We start from the raw sequence: 15751 nt of genomic DNA, 5'->3' as shown, positions 1-15751 counted from the left end.
CAAGATGGCGGAGTGCTGAGTGAGATGCCAGTTTGTACAGTTTGTATCTGGGATAAGGAAGGAGATGGGAAACTGAGGAGAATAAGGCTGGTGAGCTAGAAACCTTTGATTCTAGGAAACTCGGATAAGTCAGTGGCTTTGTGAGCACTGAATGTGATTGGGTTTTGGAGTCCAGTGTGTGTTTTTACTTGCCCGCCGGGTGCAAGCTAGGATTAAAGACTATGGCCCACCAGTTTGTGGCTCCGTTGTTTCTTTACCGACTGTCCGAATCCAATGCGAACCTGCCTGGGCCGGGCTGCTCTGATGGTGGCCCTGGCCGTGGCTCCTGGCTTTACAGTGAGCATAATACATTTTATCTGCCCAACATCCTCCTTCAATAAAACTTTTCAAAATTCATCTGGACTGGGTGTCTCTACGTAAACCCGCTGAAGTGGGGTACGGTGCCTTTCAGAATCTGGGGTGCGGTACTTTACAACAGTTGCTCATTATATTTAGACAGTTTTCAGACATCCTTTCCCTGGCGTTCCCCCGGAAACCACCCAGCCGTTAGTCTTCATTTTGCATGCGGTTTAGGTAGTCGTCTGTATTTATAAATTAACCATGGAAACAAATTCAGTGCTGTGTTTCCTTGTGCCCAGGCACGGTCCTCAACAGGGTCCTCCTATCCTCAGAGTGGTCCGAGGAGTCTGGGAGGCCCCCTAGGACAGCGGATCCAAATTTCACCGTCAGAGACAGATGGCTGCGAGCGACTCAGAGCGCGGAAGAGGCTGCGTCCTGTGCATAGATGCTCCTCACAGCCTTTGGTCCTGAAGTGAAGAGAGCTAGAATCCATCCCCACGTCTGTATCAGGGACGGGAACAGGTAGGTGAATTAACTCTGCCTCCTCTCCCTGGAACGGCACGCCCCCATTCTCTGAAATAATTCCACAAACCGCATGGAAGCATGGACCACTTTTTTTTTTTTTTAGGGCGTGTTCATTTAAAAAAAAAAAAGCACAGCCCAAGCTCCTCTGCGCCCCGGTTATAACTCTGGGACAAGTATATCTGTGCCTGTCTGCCAGCCAGCAGGGGAGGGAGAAGAATGAAGGCAATTTGTTAGGGTGGAGAAGAATGGTGGGCGTGTTCCAACGAGATTTTTCTTCTTCGTTTTATTGTTATGCTGTGAGTGCAATAAATTGAAGTTTAAAAAAAAAAAAATAGGTCAACACGTCTGAGAGAAGGAATGATCTCCCTGTGGCCTGTGTGTGCTGGAGGTGGCGCAGGCCAGGGACCGCGGGGACAGGGGCTGCGGGAGCCCGGGGTGGTGCCTTTGTGGTGTGACCTGGGGGCCAGATCGCTGCCTGTCAGCCCCGGAGGAGGGGCCCGGGGACCTGGGATGAGGATGGAATGTAGCTCTCTGCCAAGAGGAAGAGGAGGAGGAGGAGGAGGAGGAGGAGGAGGAGGAGGAGAAAGGCCCTGTCTTTTCCCTCCTGGTAGACAAGATGTTTTTCCAGTAAATAACTGTAAAGTCTCCCATGAAATATAAGCCTCATGAATTATTTGGCCCTTTTGAGATCCAGGAATCTTTCAATGTCCGGACAGACAGGGTCACGGAGCCCTGTGACGGATGCCCGTGTCTCCCCTGGGGGGCACTCCCTTCCTGACAGTAATGAAGCACCCCCTCCCCGCCCCACCCCTGCCCCCCTCCGCCCCCTCCGCCTGAGTTGGAGGCCGCTGGCTTGGCCCCACAGTTCAGCAGCTCCCATCCTGGATTTCTTCTCTAGTTTTTTTTTTGTTTGTTTTGTTTTTTTTTTTTGCTTGTTTGCTTGTTTGTCTTTCTTTTAGGTGTCTGTAAAGCCAATATATACATCATATTTACAAACTTATTTGACCAACATTCCACCCCTTTAGCTCGCTTACAATCTGAAGCACAGGTATTCCTGCACAAGGAAATTAGGCACATTACACAAATTACAACAACATGACAAATCATACAATTTCAACAATTACAAGGTACACTTCACCAGTCTCTGAGCACTTTGCCAAAAGCGCAAAATGTCCTCGGCCTTCTTTCTAGCCATGGGAAAAGCTTCCTGGGGCAGGGGAGTGCTTCCAGCAAAGCCACCCCCCACCCCCATCAGGGTATTGCACATTGTCCAAAATCCGTAAGTCCATCCAACAAAGGAGCCAGTGCCCAATCAGTCATAGTCCAGGAATCAGTCCACGCACATGGGGCCTCAGCCATCCCCCTCATCCCTGCTGTCCTGGCAGGTCTTACACTGTCCCAAGGAGGAGCACGTGGCAATGGCAGTCAGCATTCCCATCTCTGCTCCAGAGAGCGTGATGGCAACCAACCCTATGTCCCAAAACTGCAGACCTACCAGGGGTGTAGCAGGTACTCCTTGCTGCTGGGCTCTCACCTTCTGGAGACTGTGGATCACAACCCGATTCTCCTCATCCTCCAAAGAGGAACTGAAAACACCAGTTCCCACTGCCGGGCTTGAGCCCTGGGCCGCTGCCGCCTTCTGCTCTGCAGACCTTGCAGCCCCGGCCTCCTGCCACTGCTGGCTCTCCACAACGTCCAGGGCAATCTGCAACTCACGAACCTGTGATTCCTTCTCCAGCAGCTGCTCCATTTCCAGGCGAATCTCGCGAACCTGGTCAGCCTCCTCCTCCAGCACTTCCTCCAGCTCCAGGGTCAGCATCTGTTTCTCCCACGTTTGCTCCAGCTCCTTCCGCTGCTCGGTTTGCAGGTCCCAGGCAGCCTCTTCCACAGAGCTCTCGGTTTCCTCATGCATGGATATAAAAGTCAGCCAGCCTATGGCCCCCAAAAGGACAGCCATGGGGAACCATGACAGCAGCCAGTCCTCTACTCCACCGTTCAAAGGTGGTGGCTCCATATTCATCTGTATCGAATCCTGCCACAGACTACGCCAAATGTAAAGCCAGTAGCCACGGCCACCATCACAGCCGCCTGGCCCATGCAGGTTCTCATTAGATTCAGATAGACGGTAATGAAACAATGGAGCCGAGAACTGGTGGGCCATCACCTTTAATCCTAGCTCACACCCAGGGGGCAAGTAAAAACACACTCTGGGCTCCAAAACCCACTCATTCAGTGCTCACAAAGCCACTGACTTATCCAAGTTTCCTAGAATCAAAGGTTTCTACCTCACCAGTTTTATTCACCTCTGTTCCCCATCTCCTTCTCTCTGCACAAACTCTGCACAAACTGGCTTCTCCCTATGTGATCTGCCATCTTGGCTGCTTCTCCTCTCTTCCACGTGGCCTTTCTCTGCTCTCTCCTCTAATGTTGATCTCAGGAACCAAGAGAGAGCAAGCTCCTGGTCTTCCCCCATTTTATAGTGTAGAAATCAAAACCTTTAATCCAATATACAAACAAGGAAGTCTCCGATACAAAGTCACTTATCTGAGGCATGATGGAATTCCTCATGAGAGTGCACCACCCCACATCGTGCAACAGTCAAGGGTGTGGGGAAAAGCTTCGTCTTAAAACTAAGCCTTAGGCTATAACGACCCTGCCTGCTTACAGCCTGCCCCCCACACCCAATACAAACTATAAGCGAGCAAACATATACATCATATTTACAAACTTATCTGACCAACAGTATCTGAAAGAAGGAAGAAAGAATTAAGTGGAACGTGCTTTGGAAATAATTCGCCAGAGCGGTTTCCCCAAAGCGGGCACAAGTACCCGGCTTGCCTGGGCCTGGGGTTTCCTGGAGGCCCAGAATGATCACTGCGAAGCCCAGCAGAGTCCTGGGACGGCCGGGTCACCCACTTCCACGAGTCTCTAGTTCAGTGGGACGCTGACAGGACAGGTGTTCTGTGGAGATGGTTCCGCAGTCACACAGAACTGTATGCTGTATGTTGGCAGCATACAGGATGGAACAAAAATCAGATACAGTAGCTACAGGACTTGTCAGCCTTCCTGTGCCACCTGGTCCACACACACACACACACACACCAGGCCAGGTGCTAACATAGATCTACGCCCCCACACACCAGGCCAGGTGCTAACATAGACACCCCCACACACCAGGCCAGGTGCTAACATAGATCTACGCCCACACACACCAGGAGTGACAGGACATAAAATCTCTCTTTTTAAAAATTTTTAATTAAAGAGCAACAAACATGGGTCCGAGGAACTTAATGGCTGCTGGGCTGAGTGGGCTGTGGACATTTTCCGTCAGGGGTGGAATCAAGGTCCTGCCCTCTCTTCCCAGGAGTGAAATAGTGAAAATCCGCCCAGCGGCCAGGGGGGTCCTCTAGCAGGTGTTGCCGGGTCCTGCTGTCAGAGGCCACGGGGCCCCTCTCTGCTCCGCGCCCAGCGGGGTGCGCCAGGGGGCACGTCCCCAGGTCTGTGGTGCCCAGGCCTGAGTCCTGACCCTGGACCCAGCCTGTCGGGGAGGGGCCAGTCCCTGGAAAGAGCAGGCAGACCCGGAGAGGTGCCAGGCCTGAGTCCTGACCCTGGACCCAGCCTGTCGGGGAGGGGCCAGTCCCTGGAAAGAGCAGGCAGACCCGGAGAGGTGCCCTTCGCCTCGATGCCAGGACAGTGTCGAGCGCTCACCAACCCTCAGTTGGCATGTAGGGGGGTCCCTGCACGCAGCTCCCCGACACTGCACAGTGGGGGGCAGGGAGGGAGCTGTGGAAGGCTCTGGAAGCCCTCCGCCTGGGACTGCACGCTCCTCTGCTGGATTTAGGGTCAGGGATGGGGGGTGTCGCTGGAAGCCATGAGTCAGGTGACAGTCTCACACAAGCCCCATGACCTTGGGGAGGGAGCCCATTCTAGGGGCTTGGGCATTCTGGTCTGGCCTGTAGGGACAGGGGGCAGCCGGCTATGGGTGAATATAGGTCATCGCCATAGAGGCCCTGGCCTCTACGCAGGAGGTGGGCATCTCCCCACCGGCCTCTGGCTGTGTGGGAAGGCCGTGTGCACCTGCTGGGACCCCCTGGAGCCTGCCCCAGCCCCTGCTAAGGGGCCAGGGACATCTGCTGCCCGGGAGGAGGCCGCTGGAGGAGGTCTGGGGAGAGGAGGCCAGGGGGGGCTGGACGTGGTGACTCGCTTGTATCCAGGGGCTGTGCCAGGCCCCGGGGCCCCGAGGTGTGTGCAAGGCACAGCCCACAAGTCCCTGAAACACATGGTCACGCGGCAAAGGCCGCAGAAGGCCGGCTGCTGGGGGGACTCAGGTCAGGGGTTCTGTTTGCTGGGACTCGATGGGCCTTGCAGGACGGTGTGGGCGGCATCAAGGCAGCTGGCTGAGACGAAAGCTTTTAAATAGAGTTGGGGTGACCGTCACTCTGTCTCTCTGAACCCTCCCAGCAGCTTGAGTGCTGTCTGGCTCTGGGGCCGGGGGCAGTTGTCTGGAGGAGTCAGCTCAGGACGTGCACTGGGCAGGGGCACTCAAGGGGTCAGCTCAGGACGTGCACTGGGCAGGGGCACTCAAGGGGTCAGCTCAGGACGTGCACTGGGCGGGGGCACTCAAGGGGTCAGCTCAGGACATGCACTGGGCAGGGGCACTCAAGGGGTCAGCTCAGGACATGCACTGGGCAGGGGCACTCAAGGGGTCAGCTCAGGACGTGCACTGGGCAGGGGCACTCAAGGGGTCAGCTCAGGACATGCACTGGGCAGGGGCACTCAAGGGGTCAGCTCAGGACATGCACTGGGCAGGGGCACTCAAGGGGTCAGCTCAGGACGTGCACTGGGCAGGGGCACTCAAGGGGTCAGCTCAGGACGTGCACTGGGCAGGGGCACTCAAGGGGTCAGCTCAGGACGTGCACTGGGCAGGGGCAGTTGTCTGGAGGGGTCAGCTCAGGACGTGCACTGGGCAGGGGCACTCAAGGGGTCAGCTCAGGACGTGCACTGGGCAGGGGCACTCAAGGGGTCAGCTCAGGACGTGCACTGGGCAGGGGCACTCAAGGGGTCAGCTCAGGACATGCACTGGGCAGGGGCACTCAAGGAGCCCCAGGAATGGCCTCCCCTTGGTTCATGGGCAGGGCTCTGAGGGGCACAGGGCACCCCGAGGGCTGAGCAGGAGCAGGCTGCTTTCTGGAAAGAGAGAAAGACAGTGTTTGCATCAAGAACAAGAGACACTCCTTGTCCCCCAACCAAACCCAGGGCTCAGCCCTAGTCACAGAAGAGGACTCCAGCCTCTGCTGGCAGCTGGTGAGGATTGGCACAACTGCCCACCCCAGGGGGATCAGGGAAGCCCCCCGGGCTGGCCTTGTGGACACGAAAGTGGCCGGATGGTCAGCCCCTTGGACCAAGTGCAAGGCCTGTTGCAGTTGCCAGTGGCAGCCACCAGGTGGCACGGGAGAGTCCAGAACAGGCAACAGGTGGTGAGTGTCCTCCTTGCTGGACAGGAGGATGTGGGGAGCCCCCTCCCCCGAAGCCACACCTCTGCCAGGGGCCTCCTCAGGCCAGTGACCTGTGTATGGATGGGGTCAAGGGTGGGGCTGGCCCCCCACAGGGCAGGGGCTGTTGTGCCCAGTGTGGAAAGGTGGCTAAGGGCTAGCCCGTAGGGAAAGGCAGCAAGGACCCCTGGCACCTGGCACCTAGCTCAGCCCCGTGCACGCCGGGCGAGAGCCCAGCCGAGCCCCAGGCTGCAGAGCTGTGGGGCTGGAGACCCAGCACTCGCCCTCCATCCAGACCCCCCTGCCCGCCAGCCCCTTCCTGGGCGACAGTCTATCAGGTCCCTCTCCCCAGCGGCAGACCCACGTGGACGCTGGCCAGCCCCTGACCCGGTGGGACCTCTGCCTGTGGGCCCCGCCCAGGGGTACCTGCTCCCTGGTCCCACCTGCTCCTCTCTGGCATGGACGCAGATCAGGTCTGCGGGAAGAGGACGGTTCCACCTCAGTGCATTGGCACTGGAAGGGTCTGTGGACCCTCAGGTTGGAGTCAGCGGGAAGGACTTGCCATTGGCCTTGAGATTTAGGAATAGTCCCTGTGCAGGTGGGAGGTCACTGCAAGGTGCAGGTCAGCACGCAGTTGAGGGGTCAGCACAGAGTGGGGTGTCATCGCCCTGCACCTCAGGATATGACAGTGACTGACCATGGCTTGATGGTATTAATAATAATAATAATAAAATAAACAGTCGTCCCTCACCACATTGCGGTTCACTTTTCCCGGTCTCACTGTATCGCGAATTTTTAAATTGTATACATCTAATTTTGTATTGTGGATTTTTTGCTATATTATACGATTTTGCGGTATATAGGTATTTTTTGTAATTTATTATTTTAACTATTTTTGTGGTAAAATAAGCAAAATAAGTGTGGGAGAGGTTAATAACGGTGTGGGGAAGGTTTGTAAGAGTGTGGGTAGGGTTTATAAAGCCTTAACATATATACAAATAATAAAATACATATAAGGTCACTGCGACGCGGATTTTCGCCTATGGGGGGCGGGGGTTTCTGGAACCTGGCCGCTGGAATGCGCTGTAGCGTGGGAGCCAGGGTCTGTGGGCCGGGTGTCGGTCACCCTTCAGAGCCTTCTGATATCATCACATCTGATATCATTACATCTGATGCTCGTGATGCCCTAGCGGGAAGGCGCTGCTGCCCCCATCACAGGTGAGGTCCCAGGGACAGGGACCCTCCTGCCAGGGTGTCCACGTCCCACGCCACCATGCGCGGGGCCCTCGGATCCTGCGGACTGCTTTCCCGACCCTCCATGTCACTGCAGGCAGCTCAGCGGGCAGGGTTAACTTGACTGGAGAAGTTGTGGCTCCCACAGGGGCAAATCGCCAATTCCGCCAGCACGCTTCCGTCCAGGTTGAGCGTCCCCGTGTCCCCAGCAGCGGTCGGCGCGGCCACGCCGTGTGCTGGGTCCAAACGCAGGACAGACGCGCGGGGCGTGCTTCTTGGTCTCTTCCGGGAAGGTCACGGACTTCGGGAGCACCCTGACTGCCCCCGCGAAGCTCTCGGTAACAAGGTGGAGGCGGCACCAACCCACCAGGAACACCCCTGGTCCTGGTCAGCCCGCCCCGGCCGGGCGGGGGCCCTCTGGGCAGGACACGCCCCAGGAGCACACGCCTTGTGAGGGGCAGGTCTGGGAGGCGAGGTCCGAGGAGCGGGGAGGCAGCGAGGGAGCCGGGTCCCGGTGGCTCCACCCGGAACACCGAGTGGTCAGGTGCCTGGAGAGGCCCTCCCCTCTGCTCTGGGGTAACCTGAGCCGCTGGGCTTCCCGCTGTGACCTGTCACAGCTCTGTCCTCCCCCTCGTTAGGGCCGGGTCAGCAGAGGTGACTGGGCAGGCCCCCCGCTTGACGAGTTCTCTTTTAAACAAACCCTCACGGCCCCTGCTCTTTCCTGGAAAGTCTTGTCACATAAATTGTCACTTTAATGCCACTGTGTTTCCATCCAGGGAGCCGTCAGGGCTATTTTGAAGAGGAATGAGGGGGTCAGATGTCCTGCGTTCACAGCGGCGTGGATGACGGCTCGTCTGGCTGCCAGACGCTGGTGAGACAAAGGCCTCCCCAGACCGCGGGGCCGCGCTCCTGCGGGATCTGCGAGCATGTGCTCCTCCGGGCAGCCCAGGCTGGACGCAGGGCTCGGCCACGTTGTGCAAAGGACTGGCCATGCCACGCAGGGGTGTGGCCACTGCTGCTGTAGGTTGGCGGGGCTGGACGGGGTCTTCACCGTCCCCGTGAGTGTGCAAACACCTGGAAGGAGGGGCCGCTAGGCCCTCGAAGCTCCGCCCTTCTCTCTCGGGTCTGCGGGGACAAGCGAGGAACCCCGTGTTTGTACGCCCTTTCCCGGCTCCAACGCATCCCCTCCCGCGTGATCTCACCTCGTCTCCCGAGCACCCACCCGGGGAACGAAGCAGAGCGAGACGACACCCCTCTCACACGAGGAGGCTTCCTCGTCTCCACGAGGCTTTCACGGAGCCGGGAGCTTCCCCGAGGCCCCCGGCGGGGAGAGCTGTCCCGTGTCCACCTGCCTGTCCTCAGGGTCATGCTCACCCCGAGGTCATGACTTCGTGTGCAGTACTGAAAGCTTCTAATTGCCATTTCCCCACAGGGGATGCCAGCCGGCCGGAGCTCAGACGGGGAGTGTCTGCTGCTGGGACCCACAGCCTCCTCATTATCCAGAAGAGGGTTGAGGAGGCTGCCGGCCGTGGCTCTCTCCACGACCTCCTCGGACCCCTAACGCTCAGCGGCATGTTTTTGTTTGCCTCTGCGGTGGGGGTCTGGACCTTGCCTTGACCACTCACTGTGCTCTGGAACCTTCTCTCCAGGAGGGGACAGCGGTAGGGTTTCATGGCCTGGGTCATTCTCCAGTGTTTTCCCTGTCCCCTGAGCTATCACGTTCTATACCTGCTCCACCAAAGAGGTAAAGTTCACCAGATATGTGTGGAGACGGCTCGACCCTGAAGAAGTGGGGGAACACAGGCTCGAGGAAGTCGTCTGCCCGGGAGAACCCAGAGGGGCCTCACGGAGGAGGTGTCGCCTGAGCCGGCCGGTCGTGAACCTGCCTGGGCTGTGGCGGGCGGCGGCAGTGGAAGGGTGGGCGGGCCTGGCCGAGTGCCGTGCGCGGAGCGGTGCCGTGAGAAGCTGTGTTTGTGTTGGCAGAGCTCTCCCGGAGCCATTCCCGTGTGGACGGCTACATGATGGGAGAAGGTGGGTCAGAGGGTTTAGAAAAACACTCCCCGGGCTCTGCGTGTGTGTGCGTGTGTGCCTGTGTGCCTGTGTGCGCACGTGTGCGTGTGTATGTGTGCCTGTGTGTGTGAGTGCGTGTGCGTGCGTGTGTGCGTGTGCGCCTGTGTGCCTGTGTGCCTGTGTGCGCGTGTGTGTGCGTGTGTGTGCGTGTGTGCACGTATGTGTGTGTGTGGGAAGAGCAAGTCCGCTCGGTGTGTCCAAGGGTCGGTGAGTGTCCAGCCGTCTCTGGTTGCAAAGGGTGGGGCCCTCTCACTGTTTCAGCTTCCCTGCGGGGTCGGGAGACATGGACAAGGTTCTCGGAGAACCAAATGTCTTCCCGTGGACGTCACACAGCTCAGCACTCCTACCGCGGCCACACCAATGTGAGCGACACAGGTGTGGATGCAAGAAGACGCTGCCCGTCGAGAGGAAGTCCACAGAGGAGGGTGGCTCTGAGTGTGCCAGGGGGAGCAGAGGAGACGCAGAGGCCAAGGCCGGGGCGGGGCAGAGGAGACGCAGAGGCCAAGGCTGGGGGGGAGCAGAGGAGACGCAGAGGCCAAGGCCGGGGCGGGGGGCAGCGGCCGCAGACCCGGGACGGTCAACGAGAGAACCCAGTCGTGGAGAAGCAACGCTCCCCCTAACCCGGGCCTTCTCCTGCAGGACAGCAGCACACCCGCGTGGGCCGCGTCCGAGGAGCCGACTCTCCCAGGTGTAGGTGAGAACAAGGGGTTCAGCCATAATCACCGTCTAAACAGGGGACGCCGGGCGCTGCACCAACCTGGGGGCACTTTCTAACCGGCTGCCCACGGCAGTCGCAGCTCCAGGACCGCGCCCTCCGGGCAGAGGGCTGGCAGCATCCTGGGTGGCCACCGGAACCCGTAATTAAACAAAGAGCCAGGTTTCCAGATCACCCTGGTCACCGAGGACCCGTGGCAACCCCTTGCCAGTCCCAGGACTCAGGACCCAGATGACACTGGTGAGGTTATGCCCTCCCCTGCGGCAGCCCCAGAAGACCCCAGAGGCTGAAACAAGTGGGGGTCCCTGGTGGCCGGTTGGGGGTTAGAGCCTCCAAGAGCAGCCCCCTTGGCAGAAGCGGGCCCGTCGTGGTCACCACAGGGGTGTGGGACCACACCCTGGACGGCCACTTATCGAGAAGTTCCTCTGTCTCTGTATTTTATGTCGGGGGGGGGGGCGTTGGTCCCCTCCCTGGGCCCCCAAGGGGAGGGTCAGGTTACCCTCAGGGCCCTAAGCACAGAGCTTGGCTCAGAGGAGCCCAGCTGGGGATTGCAAGGCGTCCCCTGCCTTCCCCTTTCCGGAACGTTCTTGGCTTCAACGGCAGACACCCTGGATGAGAAAACGCCTTCCGGAGTGCCTCGGGGTCACCCTGCGTGAGTGCAGTCACCTTGCGGGGGTCCTGAGCCGGCTCCCAGCACCGAACGGAGTAGTGGGCAGAGAGAGGAGCCCGTGCGCCAGACCCCCCCCCCCCACAGCAGCACCAGCAGTCACAACACCTCATTCCGGCCCTAAGACGCCCTCGGGGCCTTGCACGGGCAGGTCAGCTGGCACGGACGCAGCTCCCAGCCCGGCTCGCTGTTTACTGAGAAAATACCGCCTGCCTCCTGTCTGCTCTCTCACTTAGTACCCGAAACCGGTCCACACAGAGGAGGGGGCGTGAGAGTGGGTGGCCTTGCCTCCCTGCCGTAGGACCCTGAGCCGCGTCTGTGGTTCCAGGGGTCTCCCGTGGGCTGGGTCCCTGCCCTCCGCTGGGGTGGGATGGACGACGACTCCTCTCGGAGAGCCCGTGAGACCTCTCCCACCACCCACCCTGACCGCTGGGCAGCCCTGCCTCTCCCCCTGGCAGCGCCCACGGACCCTGCTCTTTGCCCTTGAACTTACCATTCAGCCGCATTGACGGAGCACCGACTGAGAACTAGGCTCTGTCGCAGGTGCCGGGACACGTCCGTGGAGAAGCTAAAACAGACCCCGATGCCTGGCCCGGAGGAGTTTACACTCGGCTGGGGCCGGGGGTCTGGGGGTGGGCACGGGCGCTAATACACAGGAGCATCGGTCAGCTGTGAGGTGTGTTTCAAGGTGGCGAGGGCCAGGGCCAGGGGGGCATGGGGCAGGGTGACCTGGCCGGCCGCAGCGGGAAGGTGACGTGAGCAGAGACGGGCAGGCTGGTGATAGCTGTCGGGGGCAGGGACGCCTGGGCAGCAGCCCACTCCGGCCCCACACGGTGCAGGAAGGTGGTCAGCGTGACCTCTGTGTCCGTCTCCTGGGGCTGCCGTAACAAATTACAGCAAACCGGGTGGCTTACAACAACAGGTATTTATCTTCTCACAGCTCCGGAGGCCGGAGGGTCAGGTCAGCGTGGGCAGGACCGTGACCTCTGCAGAGGCCTCTGGGGTGGAGTGCTGCCTTTCCTCCGTCCAGCGGTGGCTCTTCCTCCGGCCGGTCCTCACAGACAACGGGCTCCGTCTCTGCCTCATCTCCACGTGCCCTCCTCCCCGGTCTCTCCTCCGTTCCTTCTCTCCTTACACAGACGCTCGTCCTTGGGTAGAGGACCCATCCGGCTAACCCAGCAGCATCTCACCTCACGATGCCGGACTTAATCACATCCACGAAGACCCTTTCTGCCAATATGGTCACGTTCACGTGAACTGGGGTTCACACGTGGACACCGCAGCAACTCTGGCACGTGGCATGTGGTGTGTGGCGTGTGGGCTACGTGGGGAAACGCAGAGCTGCTTCCTAATGGCAAGAAGAGGAAACATGAAGCCGGTTGCCTCAGTGGTAGAGTGTCAGCCCGGTGTGTAGAAGTCCTGGGTTAGATTCCCGGCCAGGGCACACAGGAGAAGCGCCCATCTGCTTCTCCACCCCTCCCCCTCTCCTTCCTCTCTGTCTCTCTCTTCCCCTCCTGCAGCCGAGGCTCCATTGGAGCAAAGTTGGCCCGGGCGCTGGGGATGGCTCTGTGGCCTCTGCCTCAGGCGCTAGAGTGGCTCTGGTTGCAATAGAGCGACGCCCCAGATGGGCAGAGCATCGCCCCCTGGTGGGCGTGCCGGGTGGATCCTGGTCAGGTGCATGCGGGAGTCTGTCTCTGCCTCCCAGCTTCTCAGTTCAGAAAAATACAAAGAAGAAGAAGAGGAAACATGAAAGGAGACTGCTGGGAAGCTTACAGGCGGCAAAGCAGCACTGAGCAAGAACTTTCAAAGGTCTCATTTGAACCTGGGACGAAGGAGAAGACAGACCCAGACTTGTATCCTCCTCCGTCCAGCCGTTTGGACAACGCGGGTGACTGTGTCCTTTCCGTGTCACGGGGGGAGAGTCCGTTACGCGAGCAGAATGATGAAACAGCATCTTCTCCTTCGAGCACCCCGTGCCAAGCAAGGGACCGTCGCCTGCACACCCGTTTCCGGATCCCGTACACATCGCGGTGGGCGGAGGGCAAGCACGACCCCTCCGCCGGGGTCTGAACCCCAACTGTCCACTTCTCACTCACCCGCTCGGATCCTCGTTCTGCTTATCTGTACGAGGAGCCACGAGACTGCCGACATCTCGGGCGGCTCTCGAGATGAAGTGAGAGAAGCTGCAGGGATCTGAGCACCCCGCCGGGCAGGCCCCTCGCGGAGGCCGGCACAGCTGGTGCTGCGGATACGCCAGGCACCGCGTTCAGGGTTTAAGGTTCAATAATGACCAGAACGCGCAGCTAGAGTTTTTGAGTTTAGCGGGGAAGGACAGGCATGGGAGAAGCATTCTCGTGGTCCCGTGGACATCACTCTGGGCATCCGGGTGAAGAAATGATGGATTCTCTCTTGAGACCAAGAGAGGGTTCCTCCCCAGGCTGAGTAAAGACTCAGGAAGTGCGTGCGCCACACACAATAGCTTGGGTGTGCTGTATAAACAAGCCAGTCAGGACCCTGCCCCCTCCAACTCACTCCTGGGTGCCTGGAGTTAAATACTTTGCACATGAGATAAACAAGACATGATATAAAGACACCAAACATTGAGCTAACCAGGAAAAAAAAAATCACACATAGGCAACACAGGAAAAGAAAAAGAAAAGAATTTAGAAATTTTAAATAGAAAAAAAGTAGATATTGATTGATAAAATTGAAGAGGTGAGTGTGTGTGTGTGTGTGTGTGTGTGTTTAAACCAAGGTCAATACAACCAGGACCATCCCTGGTTGGTCCTACTTTTAAAAAGAGAGAAAAATAAAATAAAATAAAACAAGGTAAACAAAACCAGGAATGGAGAAAACAGCAAGGTAGGATAAAAAACGGTGGGTAATTGTATGCAGAAATCATTAACATCTTAATGCAATAGACGGTTTGAAAAGAATACACAAATTACAGCACTGGTTTCAGAAACAGGAAACATCTAAATAAACCAAAAACTTAGCAACTGGAAAACACGGCAACCTGTTGTCTCCCCCCAAAAAGGTGCCAAGTTTAGGTGCTTTGGGGACGGGTGATTTTCAACAATAATGGGACACGAAATTCCCACGTTACACGCAATGATCTAAAACACAGAAGATTAAACCTGTCCCGATATACTTTACAAGTTTATGTGACCTTAATTCTAAACATGGAAAAGAATAATGTGTGTGTGTGTGTGGGGAGGGGAGACGGTGTTGCCTCTGAAGGCAGGTCCAAGACTATGAAATAAAATCCTTGCAAACCAAGCCCTTCCTGTGTTACACAAATATTACGTCCTTAGCAGGAAGGCTCTACGACAAAAACTCAGGATGATTTTATATGAGGAAATCCGCCTAGTTCATGTCATTTAGTCAAAGAAGTAAAAAAAGAAAGAAAGAAAGAATCTGTTCACAAAGTACAGAAAAAGCCCAGAAGAAAAATCATTAGAAATGGGCAAAACCGCTGGGGAGGGCATCTCCGTCCTCTCCAGGGAGCCCCTGGGACAGGAGCAGAGCTGAGGGGCGTGGGGCGCAGCCCTCACTGAAGACCCCATGCTGAACATCAAGTTTTCCCCCAAACTGACTGTAGGGTTTCCTGCTGTTTGAGTTTAGGTCCCAGTGGGTTTGGGAGGAAAGAGAAGACCTCTGGTAAGGGCTCTGAGAAGGGCCCACTCCCCATCCAGCACATACCAGGGGGTTCTGTTTTAGGGTGTGTGGGAGCGAGGACGCCAGACCTCATGGGACCCTCAGGGCCACGCAGGTGGGCTGCGGAGAGGCGGGCCAGGGCGCCCGCGTAGCTCTGGAGACGGCAGCCCTGGGGAGCATTCGCTCTCCGGCCCTCCAGCCAGCGGCCCAAGCCTGCTTCTCCGCCCGCACTGCCCCCGTGTCCCCGTCAGCCCGGGCCTCCAGCTCGGGGCTGTGTGTCTTGTCCTCCCTCCACAGCCAGGGCTGACGCCTGTGCTCACGTCAGCTAGCGCGGTGGTGGGGACAGGCTTTAGGGACAAGAGGACAAGCAGAGACAGCGGGAAGGAGCTGTTGTCCAGGCTGCGGGGTGCCTCTCCATCGGGAGGGCCAGGGAAACGGGCTTTAAACCAGGAGCCGCCGCCAGGAGAGGATGGGAAAGAGGAGGAGACCTGGGGCGGGGCCGTCGCAGGGACGCTGAGGGCTCTGCCGGGCGCACCTCTCAGCACGTGACTCCACCTCTCAGCACGTGACTCCACCTCCGAGGGTTCCGGGCCACGTTCGAGGAGCCGACTGTGGCTCCCGGGATGAAAGGTGGCCTCTGAGTCCTTCCCTTCTGCCATAGCCGGGCAACCTTTGGGTGCGGGTTGGGGATCCTCAAACTTTTCTCCCACAGAACTGGGAAAAATAAGTAGGCGCTTCTCAGACATCTGAAGTTTACATCTGGAAACTTCAGTCCTGTTCAAAAGTTGCAAAGCCTTTCATTGCCAGGACATTGGAAGAATAGATTCAAAAGCAACACTGTTGCCTCTCACACTTTTAAGTGTATCCAGTAGGATAGAACCATCTTATTAGAACGCAGCCTACCAACATCAACCTGGGAAACACATCCTTGCTCTTCCTACCCGATATTCTGCATGTTTCCTTTTTCTCCCTGCACTTCTAATTCCATCCATTGCCTCTCCAGCGTTTATCTTTAATATAACATATTTACACGCACGAGCGCCTCTGGCAGAT

This window comes from Saccopteryx leptura, chromosome 7, assembly GCF_036850995.1.
Source record: "Saccopteryx leptura isolate mSacLep1 chromosome 7, mSacLep1_pri_phased_curated, whole genome shotgun sequence".
Taxonomy (NCBI): Eukaryota; Metazoa; Chordata; class Mammalia; order Chiroptera; family Emballonuridae; genus Saccopteryx; species Saccopteryx leptura.
The sequence above is the reverse complement of the archived record's forward strand: the minus strand, read 5'-3'. Positions refer to the sequence as shown.